Below are 21,010 nucleotides of genomic sequence, written 5' to 3' on the forward strand. Positions count from 1 at the left end.
ACAATTTTTTTTTCCATTATAACATTTCTGCACTGCTTATTAATAGAGCTGCGTTACTTTTATGCTTGAATTGTCCTTGAGTTTTTATTTGTTTTGTTTTGTTTTGTTCTATTCAGGTTTCAAACAGCCTACACAAAGTTCCAAGTTACGTGAAAGTTGCCACTGCCTGCTGACAGAAAAAAAATGATGATAGCGTGCTCAACTAGGCTAAGCAGTAAGGAAAATGCTCTGAAGCCTTTAATTCAGGAAAAAAGACTCCCTTTAACTTCACTGATTAACTTGTTTCATTCAGAAACAGGCTTCATGTTACAATATATTTACCTTTCTTAGTCCGCCTGATGATTTTAATAGGTGAGACTCAAATCACTGAACAGAATTTCTTCTGCTGCACCTTGTGCTGAGGTAGCATGTTTTAGGAGTTTTTAGAACTGTTCTGTAGAATATACATTTATTCTAAATATATTTGGTGGTTAATAAAAATTGGATTCTAAATTTATTTTATCCTGTCTTGGGTCCCTTTACCCAAGCACAAAGCTGGAGGATTCTCACACGAGCAGAGCACAGAAAGTGATTTGTGGAAATTAAAAGTTTCATCAATAACAATGATTCAATAACAAAGTTTCATCAATGACCTAAATGAAAGGTCAATGGCAACTTAAATGAATACTTAGAGTAAATGGCAACTTTTCATTTATTAATTGAAAAAAAAAAAAAAAAAAAAAAAAAAAAAAAAAAAAAAAAAAAAAAGGTACCTAGTCATCATTTCTCCACCCAAATACACAAAAGAAGAAAGATTAATCTCGAACACACCCCGTTAGTGATTTTAATCAGATACAGAAGAATAATGTTCCCAAATGGAAAACAACTGTTACAAGCTTAGCACTAGCAGAGAAAAGGTTACGCTGCGAGAGTGGTGAAAGCACTGTGAAAAATGAGCAGGAGCAGTGTCTGCTCCATCTGCTACGGATGTTTGTCCAGGAGCCATTTATCAAAGACACACAGAAACAGGCTCATGCCCCGCTCTGCACGATGCCTATGCAGACAGGGTTGAGTTTCACATGCTGCGGAAGGAAAAGCAGAGGGTTTTTTAACTTCACACAAGCTGTAGTCAGAGCAGTAACGTAAAACACTGATATCTCCTCATGTGCCATCAACCTACTTGGAAAATCACCTGGAAGAGCCCTGTCCACAGGTACAGGCCCCCACCAGCACCCGCATGGCAGGGCCATGTGGTGACGCAGCCTCAGAAGGAGCCTGATCCTGCCGAGGGAGCACGGATGGGCACGAGCAGGGAACACTCACTCTGTCCCACACCGGAGACGATGCCGCACACACTGTTCCGCAGCTGACTGGAAAGCTGCTCAAAGCAAGGCCTGAGAGACAGGAGCTTACTATTGGACAAGCAAAGATACTCTTACATGGAGGATGCTGATAGTTCTCTATATATTGTATTTAGAGACTCAGATTCAAAAAGCCTGTGTTCCACCTAAATCACTCCCCTTTCTCCTCTTGCACAAGATTTTGGGCATCATGAAACAACAAACAAAGGGATTTAAAGCTCAGCTGGCTGAACCTGGGTCTCTGTGCTTATATAGCGGTGGACTGGTGAGCTAGAAATAGATTTTTTGGAAGCTACATGGCCTCAAAAAAAGAAGACAGAATTTCTCACTTTTTTTCCCCTTGCAGTTTTCCTCTTATCTCTTTCTTTTCAAAGCATGTGAGGCATGCAAATATTTCAATTTAGCTATATTTCTTAATAGCTTAAACTTACTTAGCAACTCTGAAAGAAGAGAGAAGTGTGTTAACTCTAGCTACTAAAGAATTGCTTGCAAAAAAGAAGTAATTTGTGGAGGAGGAAGAGGAAATAAATAAAATATTGCTTCCTAAATGATAGGAAATAAATTATTAATTTAAACATTTCCATGGCATTAGAAATAATCCCCCAAATCTGAGCAAAAACTTTGTGTTTGTTTGCACTAATTTTCATGTATTCTAATGTGAATTTCAAGTGAAATTTACACCAATATCACAACAGTTTGCTGCCGCCAAAGACTGGCTGTAACTGATGGGCAAAGATCTCATTACTTGAGCAGGAGTTTCTCTCAAAAGCTCCATAGAAAGTAAGCTATTGTTAATTAACCTTCTACAGCATTTTCCATCTTCAGATCTTAAAACATGTTGTAAACACCAAGGAACAGTCTCACTAAATACCTGTGGTCTTGTGGTTAAGACACTGAACTCTGTTTCAAAAGAAAGAGGTTCAAAGCCTTGCACTGGCACAGCCAGCTCATGCAGTGCTAAGAAAATTACCAAGACTCTGATCCTGAAGTGCTTTAAATTTAGGCATTAGAGTAATTCTTTTAAATATAGTGGGAAGTACATGCCTAAGTGTTGCAGATGAGGAAATTTAAGGATACCTTTGATTCCTAAGGTTGAACAACTCTCCTGCAACAGTTAACAGCCACACCACCCATTTTGCATTGGAGCATCTGAAGAGGTTCCCAAAATAATCCCACTGATGCCCCTGCAGAGGCGGTGCTAGGTGGCAGAGTCACCTGGAAGCAGCAGAGCAGGGACAGGAAGAAGAGCAATATGTTAAACCACGAGTGCTTCAGTGCTGCCACAGCACTTTTAGTAAATATTTGCTCGGGGACTCAGTCTAGTCTTAGTCAAGCTGTACTGCATAATGACTTTTTCGTGACCAGGTCCTTTTCTGGGTTCACATGGCAGCTTTGTTCACTTTCCTATGGCATATGGAGATCCTGATTTAGTTTAGTGCGCTGGTTTTATTAAACTATTTCTATGAAAATGTGAGGGCTCCATCCAATAGGTACGTGATGAGCAGCCTCACTTGGGAGATTTGAGCTCAGCCTCCTCCTCAGAGGGATTTCATACCATTTCTCATGTCTTTCTCCCTATAGTTTTCCTCTTCTCAGTGTAGCCCTGGTGGTGTTTCTTAGTGGACTGGCTCAGCTGGTTTTGAGATTTTTAGATTTCATGGCTTGTACTTGGCCAGCTCTCTTCACGAATCATGTAAATAATCTGAGGAGGAACTATGACACTTGCCTTTGCAGCAGTGCTATTAATATTGGCAAAGTATTGCTGTTATTAAAAAAAATGCTTCCAAAAGAAATAAACGATGCTCAACTGTTGTGTACATTACAGCTGTTTTATCATAGCTGCTGATACATACCTGTCATTCCTTTACTGAGGAGCAGCACCAGATTATTTTCTGTACATTTATCATGAGTTCTTTAATAAATTCCTGTTTTTTTAAAATGTGTATTACTCTTGCTTTTGCAAAGAATTGATTCTTTGGTCGTGTGGAGCTTGAGGTACAAAATGAAGCCCTCAGGAGAAAAGCTCCGAGGAATGGAGAGGAAAAGGGGCCAAATAGTCCCCTGAAAATACAGCTTTGCAGAGAATAACAAGCCTGTCATTTGAATCAGAGACTGCTTTGAGGGTGATAAAAGTCACAAACAAATGTTGGTACCACAAATTCTGGAAGACCTTATAGATCACATCAGAAAGGGAAAAGCAATTAAGTGAAGTACGATAGTCCCTCTTAAAACCTATCTTCAAAAATAGGTTTACTGTCTCCCTTCAGGATAATAATTTTCATAGCAGAAGTCTGGCAGAAATCTCTGGGAACTATTCTTTGTCTCCTCTGCAAGGATAATTATGTTTCCTTTCTGTGCTTAAAGGACATTTTCCCCAAAATTTGATAATATAATTAAAAAGCAGAGTGAAAAGTAAAGAGTTCACCAGACCAGAATTGTAAATTTCTTCAGGAATTCTGCCTGGAGTATTCTTCTAGTGTAAAAAACGCAATTTGGTTACCCCTTCCTCATTGACAAAACTCTAGAAATGAAACTGTAACATCTGAGAGACAGACAGAGAAAGACCACTGGACAAATGAAGATCTTGAAAATTAAGAAAAGCATCAACACAGTTTTAAAATGACAGATTCAGTGGACAGAAAAGATACCAACACATCAAATATACATTGTTTATTGTTGTTACCTGAGGCCACAAAATTATTTGGCTTTCTGTGTGTACAAGGAGACAGCAGAAGTCAGACAATGGACTTTTATTTGTTCTTTCAAATACAGACACCAGATGAGTTGTTTTTAAATAGTATTTTGTTGGAAGGTTGGCACTTTTCGCTTGCCCCTGGAAAGAGAAACAGCACCACAGATATCAGGCACAAATGTACAAATTCTTCAGTTTTCTGCCTCTTCCACATATATACAACAGTATTTGCAACTTACTCATTTGTAGCCTACTATTTTTTACTGTGGCTTTGGTTTACTTTGTGGTACTGTATATTTTTGGCATTTTTTTTTCATTTTTAAATTATTTTTCATAGTCAGAATGGGACTTAGAGACCAAAAGTTCCAGTGGAGAAATGCACAAGATGAAAAATATTCTGAGTAAGTCAGCAAGAATTGCCACCGAATCAGGACCAAGACAAAAGCTGTTTGCAGCCTTGCCAAAGCACCTCAGTCCTGCTATAGATGGACAAATTATTTGTAACTTTATAGCGGAATGGAAAAAACATAAGAGAAATCAGCCTTCACTTTAATCCCACGGTGGCAGTTTCAGAGCAGTTAGTAAGAACACTAATTCTTACAATACATTACACATGTTTAGTTTTCTACAGAATAATACTTGGGACTTCTCTTGCCTTTTTTTCCAAAAGACTTAACTTTGCCAAAAATATTCATTATTAGATTAACTGGCCTGGGCATTGGGAGATGGTAGTTTCATACTGAATCCTGCTTCTGCATCTGAACAGCACAGTATTTTGGAAGAGTGGGACTTTTGAGAGCATCTAGGTAAAAGTTTCATCTCAATGAACATCAGCCATGTCTAGTGGCTTCTCTTCCTTTCTAGAGTCAAAATCACTAGAGAGCAAACTTGGGTTTCCTCTAAGCTCTTAAATTGCTTAGTTTAATATGCTCCTCACATGTGCAAATGGAAAGAGCAGGCAGATATTTCAAGGCTGAGCACCTTCAAACCTGATGAGACCAAATCTAAAGTAATTTTAACTGAAAAGTTAAAAGTTAAAAAAGTTAAAGTAATTTTAACTGAAAATTATGCCATATGATTTTAACATCAGTAGTGGAAAGGGTATCCCTCCCTACCAGAACCTGAAGAGATTTCTGGAATAAATTTGAACTGTGAGTGACAGAAGTTTTCTAATCTTTGATTTTTAACATTAAGGATTTGGCCTATAAAGGCCTAATAGACAATTCAAAAAACTCAGTCAGATTTTTCATATGCTGCAGACAATAGATTTGTATGAAGCTTATGCCCTTTTGATCCCTGTCAGCTTCTTCGGCAGTGTTTGTGTCAACACAAACCTCTTTTAATGAAAAAATTGAACCCATGCACTTTGCATTAAAGTGATCATCAGAAGTCTTTTTGCCTGAAGAAGTAGGAGATAGCCAGACAACTCTGAGTCCTTTGTTTATTTTATGAAAGGAACAGAAGTCAGTGGAAAAATAAAATATATTTCTCAAAGGCATCACAATTCCTTTTCTTTCAGAGCTATCTTACTGGAAAATTCTTTTATACCACAGTGTTTTACTATCTTTTGATAAAATTTTAGCTTTATTGTGGTCAATAGCGAGTTGCTGAGTTTCTACTGCGCTAGTATACATTTGGTAGTGCAATCTGTAGCAAAGGCAGATAGTAGAATATTTGAACAAAATAGGTTTAGAAATGGACTAGTTGCCCGGTGAGGCATGAGTCTTTTTCTGTCTTTGGAAATAATTACCTACTAGCAGGCATGGTTTCACAGTTCCCTATATTAGACTATTATCACTATGTACCCCATTAAATATCAGTTGAATTATGGATTTTTGCACCAGTTTTCTTATTTTGAAGACTCATGCATTAAAAAAAGCAAAGCAACCAAATGTGTTCCCCAGCAATATAGGCTTGCCAATTTTGCTGAAGCTGCTGATTCAAAAAGGTCTTTCAACACTTGTAAATTTAGGGCATACTTTGAAATAGTACCACTAGTCATATGTTTAAAGTTACACTGTGTTTAAATACTTTGTGGATTCAAACTGTAATGCTGAGAGCTAAGCTGGGATGACTCATTTAAGCGGAAAAAATGTATATCTGAACAAATATTTCCACTCCCTGATTAGCTGAATAGCTGCTTTTGCTAAAAAGCCAAAGATGAGCTTCTCTTTATAGATTCTACTGTTTTGTCAGGAAGTGCAAAACATCAGTAATATTAGTATGTGATCTAAAAGAATTCAACCTCATAAGCAACAATTAAAAATAAGCAAATTAAATAGGAGATACTATGTTAGCTTCTTAAAAGAAAATAACTCTAATGCAAAATACAGCCAAACAAGCATTTTGCCAGCTTAAAGTGACAGGAGCAATTCTGAAATATAGGTTCATGATTTTAAGTCATAAGAAAGGCCAAGCAGGACCGAGTACTGTGCCCATAAGCCTGTGAATTGTGTGAAAATGGTGTAGTGTTGGGTGTTGTGTTAAATATCATGAGACCTTCAGCAGCAGTTTGTCCATTGGCAGGCAAATTTTGCAAATTTTGGTCTTTAGATGATCAGTTATGCTCTTCTTAATTGCAGGTTCCCTCCCTATGGGCCTACTTCCCTGCTGCTTCAATGTGAAGATTATTTTTTATCTTTTAAAATCATATATTTCAGATGATTTGCTTATAATCCAAGGAATGAGGTCTTTAGAGTATTTGGAACCTTTGAAAGACATCTTGTTGAAATGCTGACCTGCAGAATACAATAGCAATAAGATCAGGCCTCACATGAATGCTGCAGTCAGCACAGAAAGTAGTTACTAATCCTATCCTTTTATTTTCTCATAGACTCTAAAACATACAGTGTTATGGGACTTCTAGGTATATATATACTCCTTCCAAAATACTAAGCAACCACTATAATACCAGTGATCTTAGTTTGGCCTTGCTTAATGAAACTGGCTACTTTCGGTGCTAATCTCAGATATTCTTTGTTGGATTTGTTCTTTGTCAAAGCTTGTTGAAACTTAATCAAAGTTGCACGTACTGTCTGTGACATTCACTATGTGCATCTTTATTTTCCAAATGCTGAAGTAAGGATATTTGATAGTGCTCTTTGTTTATACAGAAAATGTTTTCTGCAGAAAATCAGTGAATGTTTTCTCACTGACTTCAGTACAAACATAATTAGATTCAGGATTCTGTACTTCAAAAGATAGTTATAGTTGTAGATAAATAACCAAGTTTTTGAGAGTTTATTATCTGAACTAAATGATAACTGTGGATGAGTTGGGGAACATCCATCTTTAGCTATCATTAGCTAATTATGCATGTGTATTGCCCATTTATTCATGTTTCCTGTTTAATTATTTAGTCTTCTGATATCTGAGTTATAGCTGATAATAAAAGCTTCAAAATCTATTCAACACCTTTGTTTCATTTTGAAAGTGATGTGCTGCTTTTGTAGTTTTAATTGTGCTATACAATTTGCATAAAGCAGTGGCAATTTTGGCCATAGTGACCTTTTTCTTGGTGACTTCAACAGTGACTTGCTATAACTGTTCAGGAGGTTCATACAAGTGACACCATCTTTAACCAGACAATTCTTTGTGCAATTCTGAGATTTTCAGTGTTTATATCCAGAGATCTTCAAAAGCATTGATTTATTTTTATTTGCTGAAACATCTGGTTATTTGCACACTTGTGACAAGCAAAAGTACTTCATCCAAAATGTGCTAATGATTCAATCAGGACAGGCAATATACATCAATAAGTAAGCAGCTTTGAGGAGCTGGATAAAGCTACTTTAACTTTTATGTTCTCTGTGAACATTAATAACCCCTTAACTTTCTCTTGCTTTAGCGTGACTCACAATTTCTTAAGCACTTTACTTTTAAAACGTGCACCTTGGAAAGAGTTTAGCAGCATAAAAATAATTGATTTTTGTGGGCTGCTATTATATTTATTGTTATGAGCTGCGTGCCAATGGTATTCTTGGCCTGATAGAGACAATAGCCTAAGGTTAGCCTGTGCCCCAAGCTGCGTGTACTCTACACCCGTCAGAGATAACCATTAAGCATGGCAAGCACCTGCCTAGCGTTGCGGTGCAGGAATCCTGCTTTCCCGAGGGTGTAGGCGGCCAAAGAAGAAGGAAGGATTGTTCAGGTTCTGCCAGCAGCAGAGTGGGGCTGGTGCCGGGAACGGCCGTGCAACGTTCCTGTGTTTTAAAGAAAGGGCTGAAGGTGAAAAGGATGGAGCTTGCTGTACCTGTACATCCTGAATGCCAGGGATGGTGGCATGGAAAGGAATGGAGAGACTTTAGGGAAAGGGACTGGCAGCACCCAGCATGTCAAAGGGTATAAAGGTAGAGTATAAATAAAAACACAGGAGCGTAAGCAGTAGGTAATGATTTATGGAAGGTTACTGGGGCAGTTAGCCTGCAAAGCATGTTGTTTGGTGAACTTCTGTGTCTCCCAGTAGCCTCCCTTCTTTCCTCAAATCCAAAGAAATGAGATAATGTAAAAGTTAGTCCTCAGGGAATCCGCTGTGGATTCATGAGTGTAAGGGGTGAGCAAGAGAGACCATTGTATTATATCCCATGTTTTTGGAAATTTATGGAAAAAAATAGTTCCATGGAGAAGGAAAGGAGAAGAACCAAAGGAGAAGCTGCTCTTTTATAAAACAGATAAAACATACTCGATTTTTCTCATGATTTTTGGCCAATTATCTGTATTCAGTTCTATCTCGTAGGTCGTGTTTTCATTCTGGGCTCAGCAATCCTATGATGTACATTTAAATCTGTTACGTGCTAAGACAGAATGCAGTTCAAGTTTAAATAAAAAGATAATGTTTTTCATCCTGTATCTTCTCCCCAAATGCTTCAGAAGCAGCGCAGACATAGATCAAAATCTATATTGTTAAATAAATACTTGAAATTTCATATGTTAATGGAAATTGAGTAACCAAATCCTCATGCAAAAAGTTGAGATGTCTTTGTATATCACACAGACTATCACGTGTATATAAAAGGAGTAGAAAGAAGACATAATGTTACAAATATAAGGAGCATTTGCTGAAACCAGCGCTTTAACAGAACAACAAAACTATCTTTGTTACTAAAAGAAATTTCAAAAGTTGCATCACAAAAGTCACTTTCAGGTCTCTCTGGCATTAATGAAAGTCTAATTTGAAAAGAAAATGAAAAACATAATAATGAACTTATTAGGCAAAGCCAACCAGAAGAAATATTTTCCTTTCTCAGAATTACAACATGATACAGTGTTTGATTTGCTCTTGCACAGAATTTCATCCAAAGGCCTCAAAGAATTTCACAAATAACTAAATGAGTCTTAGAGAAAAGAGAAAGCCATAAACATTGACTGACTTGCACATAAACATCAGGAGCAGAGAACGACACTGTGTTCAAGTCATCCAGCTCCAGCATCAGCCATGCCCCTCATTCAGCAGTACACTTAGGAACATATCTGTCTTTAAGCATGCAGAACCAGTTATGAGTCAAACTGGAACCACTCAGGGGCTCAAAGCATTGAACAGACTGAACCACATATCTGAATTAAGATTTAGCTTCTTTTGCCAGGGAACAAGGTGAAGCTTGCACCCTATAGGATTTCTTAACTCGTTCAAGGGGCAAACAAATTGCTTTGGGTGCTGGCTTGACTGATATGAACACAGCCACCACTGCAAGAAACAGAAGGAAAGGTTTATTTCAAAAAAGTGGCTGCCATCCGCTAATGGATAGAGCTAACATGATTTAAAGTGGATGCACTGAAGTGCATCTCTGTTCCTCAAAGTCAGTATGTGTTGCAGCTCAAACCATATTTATTTATTTTTTCTGGATCATCTTAGGACCAGGCACATAGGCTGCGTGTCAAATTTACAACAGAGAAGATAATCTGCAGTTGAGAGATGCAATGGACAGCTGGGAGTGAAAAAAAAAAAAAAAAGAAAAAGAAATAGAAAGATGGATTCAGCATAGGACATTTGTGAGAGCCCCAAGATAATGAAACTTGGGAGGTGATAGGAGTGTCAGTCTGAGTGAGGAATGCCAGGCAAAAGTCCTCTACTGGTTTCTTACAAAAAAAAAAAAAAAAGAAAAAAAAAAGAAAAAAAGGTAATATGCTCCTTTTTTAACAGCCAATACAATTTCCCTGTTTTGGATGTAAACTTAATAAACCTCCTGCTATTGCCCTACTTTTATCAAAATAATATTTCAACGACAATGTATGCAACACAGTTTAAGTCATGGAGATCAGCTGGCGGTGGAAGCCATGGAGAGCAGTGTCTTATGGCTCTGTCTGACATGTGATTTATTCCCTTCTTAATGAAGCGCAGTATCTAATCAGAGTGTTTCCGTCTGGCTGGCTCCTCTTTCCCATGTGGCATTTTCTAGCAACTAGTTGAGCTTTCTTTTAGAAATGTTCCTCAGTAAGGGTACAACTTTTCTTCTATGGCAGCAAACAATTTCACTGAATGTTTTACACCTTTAGAAGAAGTTTATATCATGGAGATACATTTATAAGAGTTCTTACTTCACTTGGTCATTATTGTAATTTCAAGCATCTGCCAAAAATCATTTTTTTTTAGCAACATCTGGAGTGAATTCAAGCAACTCTGTGCCACTGTGGCCATACACTATAATAGTAATAAGGCACACATTAAAAACAAAATCTCTGTGTTTTGTGAGGCACTGCCTGTTTATGAGAATTCTTCATTATTCTTCACATAATTATGAGAATAATTATGTGAAGAAAAATCGGACTTGCACGTCATAGAAAACTTTTTTAATGCTTATTCACTAAATGCATCAGTTTGCACCTTCTTCCATCAACAAATAATTGAAAAATATTCTCAGTCAATTTGTCCAAGATTTGTAAACCCTAGGGAGCAATATTTCAAAGAAAAAATAAAGATTTCAAGATTGGCTAGTAAAGGCCATGCTTAGCCAAGCTTGCTTTCAGATCTGTAAACTGTGGGTGAAACAAAGAAATCTTTTATTCAACAATTAGTCAATTCCTAATTAGATTCAGAAGCCAGTGAAGGAAGTAAATTAAAGTTCTAGCTACAGATGAATTTGACTGGAAATCTTCTCTAAAATTCCTAAAAAACAAAAGTAAACATCGCAGTGAATAGTAGTATCTTTTATTTGATAGATAGTACTAGAAGACCCAGAAGAGCGCTCAAGCACTCAGGAGAGCCCTCTCTCATAGCTCTCAGTTGTCATAACTGCTGCTATTCCTACTGCTTGTACTACTGTTCCTATGCTAACTGTGTTAACACATTGTGTAACACATTGTGTTATGCCTTAAAAGGAGGGAAGTTTGCTTGGCTGAAAAAGGCCTCTTCTTACCCTAGAGTAAGAACATACCCGTATACTGTTTAAAGCATCAGGATATAGGAATAGATGATTTGGTAAACACATCCATAGATGAGCTCATTTGAAGATAATGACAACAAAAATGTTCATACCTACTTTGAGATCTATGTTTGTACAACGGATGCATCCGTCAGGATGCGTTAAAGAATTAGGAAAGAAAAATAGAAGATTTAGGAGTTCTTGCTTCACAATAGCTGCAAAGGGAAAACCAAGCTGACATGATGACTTAGTGATTTAAAGCCATAGTTTATTAGACCTTGATGGCACAGGTCAAGTCAGAACTCTTTTACTGTCAAGTCAAATCATGTTCACATAACTTATGTTTCTGGGAAAAAAGGAATATTTGTGGGAAGGAAGGAAGGAATATTTACATTTATTTATTTTTACTCTAAGAGGCAAAAATGCCAATGAAAACCATGCATGACTTGCAGAGTTTAGTAGCAAGAATTACCGGGCCATGAAGCCAATTACATTGCCCAAATATGTTTCTTCCTCCAGGCCCATTCTGCTTTCCATCTGCATTATTCCCTAGGGAGGACAAAACCTTAAAGCTTGGAAGCAACATCAGGGTGAGAGTATTACACAGTCATTCTCATATGGATCCAAATTTCACACACAGCTTGGAAGAAGCCTGGAAATATTATGAGAACAGATTCTCTCCTGACTATTGGGCATGTTTGTTTTACTTCCCCAGGGAGACTGTGGGTTCCCTGACCAACACTCTGCATTTAGATTCTCTACTGGGAAACCCAGGAGAGGAAACTCTAAATCATGGCTTTCTAAGCACTTTATTTGACAACTGGTAACTTGCACTTTCTCTGTTGCTATCCCAGCTGAAACCAACAGAATTTCTGTGAAGGAATTACCAACAGAATTTCTGTGAAGGAATTAATGGAATTCCCGCCGGAAAAAATAAAGAGCAAAATAATACTGATAGAGGTTGGTGTATTTCTGATTAGACCAGGTATGGAGCTGAAAGGCTTTAGATAGACACCGCTGTTATTTCCCTCAGTGATTTTACATCCTTTCTTTTTGCTTTTTACCAAGTAAAATAAAACCGAATAATATAGCAATTTTTTAGCTTGACTTTCCTTCAAATGGTTTTAAGGAAACAGAGACCATTTGTCCCTTTTTAAGGGATTTTGGACACGAAATTTCGATTTGAAAGTGGTCAGACTTGCTTCATCTCAGTTTTAAACCTGTTGAGACAGAAGAGGTGTTCACTGGCAACCATAGCCCTGTATTCTAATTAGTTATGTGATCTGTTGTTAAAATCTCATTATTTTTAGGCAGTTTTCTACCTGCTCTTCCTCATTAAAAATATATTTTATAGCAAAAGGTCCTCTCCTTACTCTCTAGCTGTGCAGTTCTTTGAACCTCTTATCAGGAGCGTGACCTACTGCATCTGCTGGAGGATACTACATGAGAATTATATCCATAAATATCAAACCACGATACTCTTTTAAAGATAAACCTTAGTCACAGCTGGAGATGACAGAATGGAAAGGTAAAAGTAAGAAGGAAGGTAACATAGCATCAGTTTGCTTTATCTGAGCTCATGTCTTCCCCTTGTGCAAGCTTATGTTTGGCATCTGGAGTGGGGCTGTCTGTGCTGGACATCTTTGGTATCTTTCTGAATCACCTGTATCTCTCATAGCTCAGTCCTTGGGCTTTTCTACAGGAATTCTCCTGCAGGTCACCATGAAGTGGACATAGCCCCAATGAAATATAGTTCTACCTGACAGCTGCTGCCATGCGATGATCTGTATTTGTTTTGGTAGGAAAATAAAGGTCTTACAAGTGGCAAAAATCTCACTTACTTGAGAATTGAATTAAGTTAAACTGTGCTTATAAGCATTTAATATAACCTGAAAATCAATCCACAAAAACACACAGTAGTCAACTTTTACTTAGAAGGACTAGTTTGAAGTCAGTGAATAGATCAAAGCCGTTAAAAGTAATGACTTATGAAGAGTAATGATAGAGAATAAGAACACATGGAAAAACAAACAAAACACCTGCCTGAACTTGAGAGTGGCACAGAAATTATCTGCAATGAAACATATTTCCTGAAACCTGTTTACATGAAAATTGCTTGGGGGTTGGGAGCACAAAGTAATTATCTAAAAAAATGACTAGATGGGTGAGGTTGTATGAGTTGTTTGTCTATTCAGCATCTTAGGGCCAATACAAACGAGTGGAAGCAGAGAAAGGAGGGGAGAGAGGACACCACAGGGGAAAAAAAATATCAGCAAAGGACAGAGGAGCATATTGTTGATTTTTCAAGGTTAATAGCGCATAAAGCTACAGTGTTTAAATTATTAGACTTGATCAAGGAGCTCTCACCGCAATGCCTTTCCAGCAGAAAATGCAGTTCCAATATAACTGATGTTTCAACAGGAAAATCAAATTTAAACATTTTTTTTCCTCTGAAAAAAAAAAAGACATAATATTTTGAATGGTTGAATTGGCTCAAGATGTTTCATTTTAAGTTAGCTAGCTAAATTGTTTTTCCTTACTGCAGCTAGTTGCCTCATAGGAGCTCTAGACCAGGCACCCGCTCTCTTAGGACTGGGCTGAGCTGTGGTTATACAACATCTACAGTGATGCAAAGCAGCCATCACCTAACTGTATGGCACTGAATATCATAGAATTAACTTAAACAAAGTTTGTAAGGAGACAAGAGGAACTAAGGTAGGGTGAAAATTGACTACCACAAGGCAAATGCAAGTTTGAGCTGCACAAGATGGAAAACGGTCTTGTATGCTCAAAGCACCTTCAACAGGCAGAAAACTCTGCCCAGATTTCTAAGACTCAAATGCAGGCTGTGAGATATTAAAATAATGCTCACAGAGAAGCATCTCTGCTTTCAGGACTAGGATGAGGCTTAGCGCTTTCAAGTTCTCTAGTAATTAACTTTACATAAGAAACTGCTATCCTAAGAAGGTACATGCAAGTTTTAACGACTTACTTGTGGGCATAATGCCATGATAAAAGCATTGATATCTTTTTTCATGAACATCTGCCTCTCAGAAAACTGCCACACCACATTCTGGGCAATGCTGCATCTGTGAAGTTCTTGTTTGTACCCTGGTGTTGTGGAGTGTCATAAACTTGCATGCCCTGGGACAATCTCCAATAATGTCATAAAAGGGGAAAAAAAGGGAAAATAACTAGTCTGCTTTCATATGAAGAGTGTAATATGGACATCATTCCCTGTTTTACAGTGCCTGATTCTGTCATCTTAACTCACGCTGAGACCTTCTTTTGCATGTTGTTCCATGTACACTGCCAGTCTATTCATATAGCAGAATGAACATAATCTCTGTTCATATAACACAGAAGAGTGTGTTCTTTATTCTCACATTCTTTGCTATACAGTGCCTTTGCTCTTACCCTGAAGCATGCAATTGGCAAAACACAACTTGAGAGAACAGCAAGTCTTTTTCATTCTTTGGTGACCTCTCCATTGGCATTTAATCCACAAAACATCGTGTAAACAGGGCACTTTCCCCCCCTAGTTTTGGCCATTTCCAAATGCAACTGCAGCCTGCTTGGGAGCCCAGTGACTCTGGATGCAAGAGACAATCTTATGGAGAAAATGCTTTCTTTCTGGATGTGTTTTTTTCTCAGAAAAATAACTGACTATACTAAGGCTTGGCTGGAAAGAATGAAACTTAGCAAAGTTCTGCTTCAAGAAACAAGTAAAATGTGTGCTTAACCCCAGTGACTTAAATTGAAATCTTTCTTACTACCCTTGAAGGGAAACTTTTACTGAGCAGGCGTTTGATTCTTTAACTCATTTACATTTCTGAACAGGGTTAATAGGCTGCATGGCGTTAATGCAGATGACTGTAGGCTGTGGGTTTAACACCCTTCCATCATAATGGAAATCTTCTTAGAAGCTGATATCCTCCATCTCTATTCATCGGTATTTGCCCCCATTATCATAATGTCATGTGTAGGCAGAGTGCGCAGTTAAAGTAAAATAAACACAGAAATAGCCAACCACTGGCAAATCCCCAAAGCAGTGCCACCATCTGCCAACCCCACCCACTGATAAAATAAATTCCTCCTGCCTGGCTTCTTGCCTGGACTCAGGAATGTTAAATAATTAAATATTCCTGGTTGTATGCACTAAAAGTCAAAAAATTTGGAACCTAATAGAGAGAAAAGAAAAAAGAAAAGAAAAAAGAAGAGAAGAGAAGAGAAGAGAAGAGAAGAGAAGAGAAGAGAAGAGAAGAGAAGAGAAGAGAAGAGAAGAGAAGAGAAGAGAAGAGANAAGAGAAGAGAAGAGAAGAGAAGAGAAGAGAAGAGAAGAGAAGAGAAGAGAAGAGAAGAGAAGAGAAGAGACGAGACGAGACGAGACGAGACGAGTCAATGACCCAGAGACTTTCCATTAGAAAGCTCTATCACTTGCACTTAGAAATTCAACTCTAGGGAAAGTCATTCCAGGCAATGTTACTGCCTGTCCCAGGGTCATATGAAAACAAGAGCTCTGAATCCCCAAAATTGACCCCCTAAAAGGTTGGAAAATTTGGAACACTTCTGATGAATTCCTAGACAAAATTGGTTAGACAGTAGTTTGTATAAATCAGAACCCCTGGAGATTAAGGCAGATTAAAGGCCCACCACAGGATTTGTTTTGGACAAGGTGACCCAGTTCTTCCTCTGTGGGAGCAGTTCCATCCACGCGCATGGCATAAATACCAAGTCCATGAGAACCTGCAGGGGTAATAGCTATGTCAGAGTGAAGACTGGAGCTATAAATCCAGTGTGATAATCTGGACAACGTCAGCACTCTCTTCTCCGCAGGGCTCACCTTCTGCTCTTGGTCAGGGCCAACTCCGCTAACACTTTCTGCTGCGATTGCCCCAATGACACCAGGGTGCTGCTGCAGCGTCACCTCCGGCCCCTCCGCCACAGGGAAGCTCAGCAGGGCACTGCGAGTTGCCTTTTCCTCCAAGGACACTTTCCACAAACAGCAAAATGGGATCAGTCAGAGCCCACAGAGGCACAAGTAGCCCTTATTTCTACCTCATATTCCTCCCATGGCCAAACATCAGACATGAATATATCCAAGGAATCATTTTCCTGCTCCACACAGGCACCTCACCTCTGCTGATTTACACCACTGCAAGTATTGGGAGACTCAGACCTTGCATTTCTATTCCCTGAACAAAAATTAGCAGCTCAATAAAAAATGCATTCGCTACATAAAATCCTAGGCTATCAGTTTTGATTTTGTGGTTAGAGGAGACACTTTTAATTGTTACCAGGAATGTGTGTCAAAGGGGAAAGGGCCAAAAATAGCCCTGGATGCAAGAAAAAAAGTATCATAGCTGCTGTTCTAACAACACATATATGTCTGTTAGTCTTAAGGATTTGATAGTAGTAAGTGTACATGTTTTAACTCGCTATAAAACGAATGTGCCTATGGGTCAGATTTCTATCTTAGTTATAACCATGTAAAGTAGAAATAAACTTCTTTGAAGTTGTTAGATGTATTTTGGATTCATAGTAGTCTGAGATCAAAATCAGAACTATGTCTTAGATTGAGATGAGCAGAACAATGAAAGAGGCAAAAGATTCAGATGGCAAAGAATATAATAAAGTGTCTAATATAAAGCTATATTTTTTAACTGTGCACAGTGTAATGAGGTAGGGGAACACTGCTGCTTAGATGGTTCATATTACTGTGTAATGAAGTTAGTATATAAATTATTGCATGCAGACACACATGCTCTCACATGCTATTTCTTTGGCCTCTATTTTCATTAGTTTCTTTGCCTTCTTTGTTCTGGGAAGAAAGTAATAAAATAAAATACAAATACATACATATAGAATATGCTTGCAACAATAATGATTTGTTTTGCGATCTGTTTTCCTTAATATTTTCTGTCTAGCATAAAGAAGGCAAAGAAATAAATCTCTTTCACTTCTATTGAAAAGAAATTCCAAAACCTTTCTGTTTTAGCAAGAGTTTTTATGCCAAAAAGTATATCATGTTCTGGAATACATAAAAATGCCCAGAGACATCTTTGTATAGCATTTTATAGTGTCATTGTATCAACATAGGATCATTGCAGTTGGAAAGGACCTTCAAGATCATTGAGTCCAACCAAAAGCTCCCCAACACGATGCCTGTTAAGCCATGCCCCTAAGTGCCTCATTGACGTGTCTCTTGAACACCGCTAGGGACGGTGACTCCACCACTTCCCTGGGCAGCCAAGCCTAGGGCTTCCAAGGCTTCACCACTCTTCCCATGAATAAATTTTTCCTAATATCTAACCTGAACCTCCCTTGGAACAAAGAGAGACCATTTCCTCTTGTCCTGTGGGTAGTTAATTTGGAGAAGAAATTGACCCACATCTCACTACAACCTCCTTTCCAGTAGTTATAGAACATGCTTTCTCCTTTATCCTGTAAGAAAAATAAGTAATGAATAACAGAAAAATACTGATGATGAGTGAAGCCTCACATCTAACTCACTGACTTTTTTAATGCTCTGTGATAAATGAAGAAGCTAAGCTGAACAAATGAGCAAAGGTAGTCACTAATGATGCATGAAATGTTTTTTTTTCCTCTCCAATAATATATCTACGTATCTAAAAGCACCTAACTGCAAAGTGCTTGTTAAGAAAGTATTGTTCTAAAGCTGCTCCTGCTTGGTTTGATTTTTAAAAAATGTTGGCCAAAATGCTGCATAAGTATGTGTCTAGATGATTCAATGGGGCTTTGCAATCCCTGCAAAAATCATGCTTACTCTGCTATTGAGATACAGACCCAGAAAAGCATCTTTCCCTCCTGTTGAATGCACCCAGCTCCTAGACAACTAACTTAATCAGCTCCCTAAACAAGAAGCCTGGCACCCACAATTAGTGACACCACAATTACAGTGATATCCCATTCCTCATGAAGGATCCTTTTCTGCATGTGACTTTCCCTGTACGTTATTTTGTGAGTTCCCACTGCATTTGGGTGGGTGGTCTTCAAAAAAAATACATATATATATATAGAGAGAGAGGATATATAAAAACACTCCCATGGCAGGCACATTTCCTCAAACAGCTGTTGTACCCTTACACTCTGCCAGGAAATTGCTTTTGGTGAGGACACTCGCTAGTTTGGAGAAACTTGTCCACAAAATGTGTATTGTTTTGAAAAGTTCATATTTATGCTGCTCACATGTAACTGGTAATGGCACACATTGTTCATTAGGAAACATCTGTCCATGGGTTTTCATAGTTGCAAGCATTTTAAAGGATAATAGTGATTCTGAGAGCAGATTACTTTGAAACAGTTATATGCAGGCAGATTTTAGTAACTAAATACAGTCATACGGAAAATTCGTGTCACTGATAAAATGTCAGTGTGCTGATGTACAGAGAAACAAAGAGGAACATTCAGTCCTGTAATTGCTAAGCAATGTTTTGAAGGCCAGAAAGGAACTCAAAGTTCTTTGCCACAGAGAGCTTCCATCTCTCTTTTACAGAGAAAATATAATAAATTATAAAATTTATTAAAGATAAAGGTAAATGACATGAAGCAAGATGTGTTTTCACTGATGTAAGTATTTTTTTTATCCAGAAAGGATATGGAAAGACAAGTAGTGATACAGTCCAACTCTTTTTTTGCATCACTTACACAGCATTTACACAAACTTTGTTAACCTGAGTCAGTGGAAGTTCAATTGTAGATAACAGGATTTTGGTGGCATTATGTGGTTAAACTTCTGATTTCCCAAAAAAGTTGGAAAGAGTAGTTATGTTAGATTTTGACACTAACTGAAACTAGCATAGGGACAACTATTCCTCGGGCTTTTGATACATAGATGCTAAACTCCATAAATTGAATAGAAGAAGAATAATTTTTGTTCAATCCCTGACACACATACCAGAGAAAAAGCTCAACAGCAGTTACCATCCATACCCAGACATTGAAGTTAGACAACCAACCAACTGGGCCACCCATTTTTAACTGCACACTCTGTGTGTGGTGGGACTTGCCTCAAAAACACCTGCCCACAACCCCACTACTGGTAGCAGAGTTCTGTTCTAAAATGAGCATTTCTTTTCAATGCTCGAGTTCTCCTTGGAGGCAGTGGGAGTTCAGGGCATACAACTCCTCGTAGCAGTCAGCCTTTAGGCAGAAGCTTCCTTCAGCCTGACCAGTAGAATTTATGTCTACAATAGGATTGCAGGAATGATGCTCCCATTTGGAAGAAATCATTGTAGAACAGCCATGCAAAATATAAGGGCAATAATATCTTTGTCTTAAAAAATACATATATTTTTACATATGTTAAGGTAGCATCAAGAAGAGCCAACAAAAGCTTTCTCTTCTTTTAGATTCCTGAGAGACAAACACACTTTCCCAAGTGGGCCCACATGATAAATAAACAAGCTAGAGAAAGAAAAGTTTTTTTTTATCAAAGTTTATATATTTATATAGTATTTTCTATCATAGAATCAGTTTGAGTTACAGTATTATACTACCTTCATTCTTATTTATGTATCTTTCCCTGTTCTTGGAGATTTTCAATAGTCTCCATAAAGAATGTCAAAATATAGATCATTTAGCAATAAGTAGTTGATGGTGTAATAATATTTCTGCAAGTAGGACTGACTAATCTGTTTGCAATAGGAGTGACAAGAGCTGCACACAAGCATAAGCAGTCAGAGAAGGGACTGTACTCCTTTGCAGCCAATTGACACAGAAATTTTTGACTATGATGTTGATTGAAAACAGTAGAATAATTTGCTGCAATGGCCCATTATGCCATACATGACAACAGAGCTCTGTCTGCAGCAATAACCACCAGGTGTAAAGAACAGAGAGGAGCTGTGTGCAATGGTACAGAAAAAGAACCAGGATATTGGGATGCCATGAGAGCCTCCTCCTCACAGCCCAAGTAGATTTTTAATCATTTAGGAAAACCTTGAATCTCAGAAGCTAATTTTAAAAGTGCAGGAATTACGTTAATGTACTTCAGTGTTGACACTCAAAAGGGAGAAAGCAAGAATTCCTCCAACCCCAGGGCAACTCAATCAGCAAATCAGTCACAGCCAAGGTTTTACCTCCTGCAGCCCCTTTCCTGGTGCTGGAGAACTGTCAAAACCTCAGGAAGGTGATGACACAAGTTGTAGGATCCAAATAGTTCCATACAGATCCATACAGGACCTCTGCTATGGATACCCTGACAGTCTAAGTACACCCACATTTTCCAAATTACATTTGAATGTTCCTTCTCTCCTGAATGTAGAGTGATTTCTTAATGTATTACGTTTCTTGAAATACAAGTACCAAACATCAATAAAATACAGATCAAGTAGATGCAATATTTAAATAGATGCTTATTGTGCATTGGAAAACAATAGAAAATAATATCATTTAGGGGCAATATATCTTTCATCCTCAAAAGTTTCCAAAACAAACAAAAAAACAATTGAAATACAGTTGCCACAGAATGGTATGACAGCATCATGGCATATCAAATGAAACAACAGAGAAGGCGCGAGGGAGCACAAAATGCTACTATATTTTTCTCCCTGAAAGCATTGCTTTGAATCCTTGCATAAAAAACTAACTGGCTTTAA

Source organism: Nothoprocta perdicaria, unplaced genomic scaffold (assembly GCF_003342845.1).
Source record: "Nothoprocta perdicaria isolate Ctin4 unplaced genomic scaffold, notPer1 scaffold_36, whole genome shotgun sequence".
In the NCBI taxonomy this organism is placed as follows: domain Eukaryota; kingdom Metazoa; phylum Chordata; class Aves; order Tinamiformes; family Tinamidae; genus Nothoprocta; species Nothoprocta perdicaria.